The 6,225-nt window shown below is 39.8% G+C and overlaps 1 pseudogene across 1 annotated transcript; it reads right to left on the reverse strand.

The window, feature by feature from the left end:
* Nucleotides 1-2,838: 2,838 nt before the first annotated feature.
* On the reverse strand, nt 2,839-5,583 carry LOC103344454 (G-type lectin S-receptor-like serine/threonine-protein kinase At2g19130 pseudogene; annotated as a pseudogene). The gene has a single exon (XR_016125878.1). The product of XR_016125878.1 is annotated as a G-type lectin S-receptor-like serine/threonine-protein kinase At2g19130 pseudogene (transcript).
* Between the last annotated feature and the right edge of the window lie 642 nt (nt 5,584-6,225).

Raw genomic sequence — 6,225 nt, forward strand, 5'->3', positions numbered from 1 at the left:
CTTCTTCTCAACTCTACAGAGGTCTTTTTTCTCCACCTTTGTATTGGGCTATTTTTTTTTTGGGGAATTCTAGTAACAATTATGCTAATTTGGAAAATGACTATTTTGAATATATATTATTTTAAATATATGTTATTTTAATAGCGGTATCAGATACGGGATTTTTGAGGGGTAAGGCTCATTATGTCCCCCGTGTATTTTTTTTTAAGGCTTAAATGCTAAAATGGTCCCTGTGTTTTAGCCCGTTGGCCAATTTAGTCCATGTATTTTCAATTTGGCTAATTTGGTCCCTGTGTTTCGGACCGTTAGCTAATGTAATCTAATCCGTTAAACTTTTGTTAAAATATTAATAAAAAATATAAATATTTGAATTCAATCTATAAAATAAATAATTATGAGATAAAAATAAGATTTAAAAGCTAAAAGCAATTAAAAACCAAAGGACAACACCATTTCAGCAACACCTTTTCTCCCCAGCAACAACTCACCCACATGGAAAAACCCCAACTCCCCAAGCCACAACCACCCAACCCCTCCCCTTCTCTCTCTCTCTCTCTCTCATTCTCTCTCTCTCTCAAGAACAAACCCTAACTCCTAACCATCTCCTAGTAGAATCTTCACCATGCAGTCATCGCCCCACTCCCCCCAACCACATTCTTTGAGCAGCCCCGCGCCCATCCTCGTTTTTTAAATATATTTTTTCTAATGCTATGTTTTAGTTCTAATGAAGTTTTAATATGTTTTTAAATTAATTCAATTTTTATAAATTAATTTCAACAAAATTTATAGGTTTTCAAAGGAAGAAGAAGAAAAAAAGAATTGCCATGGTTATTTAACGGCAATTTTAACAAAATGGGCCACATTGGCTAACAGTGCTAAACACAGGGACCAAATTGGCCAAATTAAAAACATATGGACTAAATTGGCCAACAAGATAAAACACATGGACTATTTTAGCATTTAAGCCTTTTTATTATCAATGAAATTCATTTGTATCGTCGAGTTTTCAATAAGTTTATACGTAAGGTTAGCCAACGTCATTTTCAAATTCTAGGTCCATCCTTGCTTGGGGACTCCGTCCTCCTCCTCCACGTGCGCCCCACAAGGATCCTCTACGGCGCCGACTGGGGCCCTGTCGACCCCAACCTCCCCAACCACGCCATTTCCTCCTCAGAGTTTATATCCATGACTTGCAACATGATGATCATTGTAAAACATTCTTTTGGCTGTATCTCTATTCTTGTAATGGTGCATGCCAAAAGGAACCTGTGAAAATTCTTTTTGATATGAAACAAACTTATCATGCAACCCAAAGAAGTTTGCTCTACAATTTCCAAGTCCTTTTTTCCCATTGCAATTCAACCTCTGTTGAGAAGCAACCCATTGTGGTGTTTCACCCAATACTCTCCGGGGCGTTCTCCCATACGCACCACTGTTGTGTCCAGAAAAAACCAATGCATTAGCTTCCAAACTATTACCATGCTCTCAACCCAGACACTATTCTCTACAGCTGGATATCTGTAACTTGGTTGTTCCTTGACCCAGTGCCTTTGTTGATCCCTAGCAGTACGCTGCCTCTTCTGCCACTTCTCTACAAAAAACATATTTTCTTTTCCATCAGGCTCTGCCACTACCAGTCTTGTTATCTTCACAAACACTGCCATTAGAATCTTCAAGTTCGACCTTGCTGCATTGAAGTACAGCAGGGCTGGCTGACATGAAGATCCTCAAGAAAACTATCACTGCTTACTTCATCAGACCCATGGTTGCTTATCTTTGAACAGTTATTAGAATTCTGAATACCAACTGATGAACAGTTCTGGGTATGATCAGGAAACCCATCACGGGAGCAGATGGGAAGTTTCTTGTCACCATCACATGGGAGATCAGACTTCTTAGCTAACTTCCCTTTCTTCTTATTCCATTTCTTCTTCTTCTTCTTCTTCTTCTCATAAATCTTTCCATCTGGATTATCCGTACATAAAGATATAGGATTGGGTTCAAAATTTTCCCCTTTTTGGTTCATCGCCTTTCCGTTCATATTCTTTAGACGAATCTAATCACACACCAAGAGGGCACACAAAAGAAAAAGAAGGGTTCATTCCATCCTTAAGAAACTTGAAGATAGCAATTCAATCTCATCCAAAGAAACCCTAACATACCCAATTTTAATGTGGTCTGTAAAATTCATATAGGGAGAAACACAACAAGAGCCACAGAAGATTGAAGGAAAACTATTTTCTGTCGATTATATTTGAAATGAAAAAGAAAATCATAATAGTTGCAGAGAAAGAAGAAGGCGCGTCACGAGAACGAATTTGAAAAGCAAAAATTAGTTGGGTTCTTTCTTGGGGTTTAACGGTTGATTAAGGTTTTAAAACTTCCACAAGGAAGTGTTATGGTGTGATGGGGGTGCACCACTGTTCATGAGTTTGGCTTTGTATGTTTGCCATCTGTTTGCTACGCTGTCGTTTTTGCTCTATCCATTTTATGTAGATGAATAAAGAATGATGGCACAATCTTGCAATTCTTTTATCAAACTTCCTTAATTTTTCTCTAATCTCTTTCAAGACGGGCAACCTTCAAATATTTAATCTCACCAAATAAGAGCATATCTTAAGGGTGAAAAACTCTCATTTTCATTACATTTTAGTCTAGCCGTTAAATCGTCTATTTATGTGGTTCAATTGAAGCTCACTAAACGATGATTCAATTATAGTTTTCGGTCAAATTTTCATTTGTGCAAATGAAGGTTTTCAAATAGAAACAGCAATTTTATCTCCAAAGACTTTGTTCTGAAGCAAGGCGCTTGGAATATATATATAAACAATAATACAATTATCATACCAAATCAAAAGAAGCTATATAAAAATATATAATACATATGACAATTACTTAGAATGCTCAAACCAAATGACCAAATGGAAAAGGCACATCAAGTGTTTATTTGATGCTCTTCTTCAGATCTCTTGGAGATCGTTGAAGATGTGGTGCTCTTGGTCTGAGAGGAAGCTGTTGAATTGTTATTGCTCCTTTGATGTGAACTCTGGCTTGAGGATGACTCAGTGAAGAAGATTATGTGCTCCTGGTCGTCTCCAAGGACATGGAGAGACCTTGGTATTGGTGGCAAGTTGACATCTGAAACTCCCTCAAGGATTTGCACCACCTGGCCCATTGATGGCCTATGAGCCTCATCATCTTGAACACACCAGCAAGCAACCCTACAAATCCTTGTGAGCTCTTGTACATCAGCATTTCCATCTAGCCTGGGGTCTAATAGGCTCAGCACATCAGTTTCTGCAGTGCTTATCTGGCTAGCAGCCCAACTTGGGAAGAATCTAACTTTGCCATCTTCAGATTGCTCAGAGTTTCGTCGTCCCGACACGAATTCAAACAGCATCATTCCATAGCTGTAAACATCAGCTTTCACTGTTATCGCCACTCCTGAAATCCACTCTGGTGCAAGATAGCCTCTTGTGCCTCTCATGGTTGTCAGGACCCTGCTGAACTCTCTTCCAACAAGCTTTGCAAGGCCAAAGTCTGCCACTTTTGGACCAAGTTCAGTATCTAAAAGAATGTTTTCTGGCTTGATGTCACAATGTATGATGCAATCTCTGCATTTCTCATGAAGATAAGCCAACCCTCTTGCTGTCCCCAGAGCAATTTGGTACCTTGTTTTCCAATCCAAAACATTTGGACGCTTATCATGGAAAAGGTGAGAATCCAATGATCCATTCGGCATGTAATCATAGACCAACATCCTTTTTGTACCTTCAGAGCAGAGCCCGCGAAGCCGGACAAGATTGACATGTTGAATTGTCCCTATTGTGCTCACTTCAGTTCTGAATTGCTTCTCTCCTTGGCTGACACTTTCAAGCTTCTTTACTGCTATGACAGATGAATCAGGCAGGGTCCCTTTGAAAACAGAACCAAAGCCTCCTCCCCCCAATTTTTCTGAGAAGTTCTTTGTTGCATCTTGCAGATCTCTGTACCCAAAGGCCACCAATGAACCCTCTACTGCTTTTCCCGTTCCAGTCACTCTCTTTCTTTGTCTCAAGATTACAACCACAATAAGGCCTAAGAGAACTGCTATTCCAGCAGCTGAGCCTGCCACAACACCAATAATCAATCCCTTATTGCTTTTAGGACTCTTAAACTCGGAAGCTGCAAGTCTGAGGTACAAAGTTATTCCCCGACTATCACTTGATGTGAGTTCTTGCAGATTGAAGAGGTCTCCTATCCAAATTGAACATCCACTGCTATTATAAGCATAAGCAGTGCAAGAGCAATTATTTAAGCAGATTGATTCACATCCAGCAATAGTCTCAACCTTCACAGACTGCTCATTTTCAGGCAATGACATCCCAGGCTTTTTGAGAAACTGGTCTTGCTTCCCGTCAGCACTAGTAGCATTCTCACAATGCAGAGGGGTTTTTCTTTTACACCCACCAGAATAAGCCTGCAAATTCCAATCCCTCTGCAACTTTGGCTCAAAACCTGTCAAACAATTACAGGAGACCGGGCTTACCTCGTTGCAACTGCCGAATGCCCCGCATAAATCATAAACATCACATCGCTTTCCTGGTTTGCTCCAAAAAAAATTCCACTTGCCGGAATTCTCCAACCATGAGAGTTGCTGAATCTGCCCTGAGGTATGCAACACGAATCGAGATATTAACTGAGTATTATAAATATAATAGGTGAAATAACTTTCGTTTTTGTTTTTAACAAAGCTGAAATTGTAGAAATAGTTACGATTCATCTCAGGAACCCCGCTGAAAATACGTAACTTTTCATCCCATGCTCCACTGCTCCAATACTGTCTAGACCTATTCCAAAGTAAGCGATATGCATTACTTCCACTGGGGTCAAGCTCAAGAGTGAAAAGACCTGGTGCAGGATCCTCTGAACTCTTCCATGAAGTGGTGACAGTGTTGAATCCAATTCTAGCTCCTGGTAGCCATGTATGAGTTGGATGATCAAAGCTTTGCCACAAAGGCTCTGATGTATTAGCATTAGACCCAGCAGTTCTTAAGACAAGGTTTCCACTATTTAAAAGAACTGCTTCTGCAGAACCTGAGGTGGTGGTGGAGGCTAAATTTGTGGACCAAATTGGAGTGTTGGACTCATTAAAGAGAACTAAATTACCATCTGAGATCCTCAAGACTGAAGAAAATCTATCAGAAACTGGTGTTTCCCTATTTGCCACCCAAACTATGGTCTCCGAAGATACTAGTTGTTTAGAGTACCACATGCCTATGTAGTAGTTTGAAGAATTACCTGGTTTGAAGAAACCCAGCTCAAAAACCTTTTCTGCAGAGACAATGGTTTGATCACCAGAGAGAGATTGGTTTGCAGCGATGGTGTCAGCCGCAAGGCAAACATGGGTTTTGAGATGTAGGCATAAGCAAAGAAAAAGCACCAATCTTTGTTTTGGTTTGGCATCCATGGCTGTACAAAACCAATTTGCAGACAAGTTCTAGATAATGTATTGCACCAAGAATTTGAACTTTAAATAAAGGAGGGAGAGGGAGAGAGAGTGGAGTTGAATTTTCTATTCTACCCCATGGTTTTGGTCATTTGGTGGAGATTGGACTTGGGCAGCTGTGCGGCAAGTCATCATTGTGCCATTTGTGGCAAAAACTCAAAGATCTTCGAGTTTGTGCCACAAATGGCGCGATGATATTTTGTCACATACAGTCTGCAAGTAAAATTTTGTCACCTTTGGAGAAAACCATGTATGAACAGACCATTCAATAAGATTGGACCAGAAAACCATGTATGAACAGAGTTTGATGCCATTTGTAGCTTTGTCAGCCGCAACGGACCAAGTCAATCAATCTGCGTTTCAATTGTTTCATTATTATGGTAATATAGAAATGAACAGCGCCTTACTTACGTTTGAGCAAATTTATATACCTTCTTCAACAGTCAATAAGAATTCAGTCATGACCAATTCTACTATCTACCCACCAACAGATGAACAAAAAGTTTGAAACCTGGACCCATTGGCTAGATTTTCCTTTTGTTTTACCGTGTTGGAAAGGCTACACAGTCACTTTCTTTGCTGGATTTGTGCTTTATTGCTGTTTTTTTTTTCTTTGGGGTGGTGGTTGTAATAACTTGTATCCTTTCTTCCATGGCAGAGGCAAATATTTTTCCAACCAAGGTAACTTGTGGCTGGCGGTTCATCAGATAGAAAATCATCACTGGTTGGGTTCATAC

This window comes from Prunus mume, linkage group LG4 (assembly GCF_029339155.1).
Source record: "Prunus mume cultivar Tortuosa linkage group LG4, ASM2933915v1, whole genome shotgun sequence".
NCBI classification, from domain to species: domain Eukaryota; kingdom Viridiplantae; phylum Streptophyta; class Magnoliopsida; order Rosales; family Rosaceae; genus Prunus; species Prunus mume.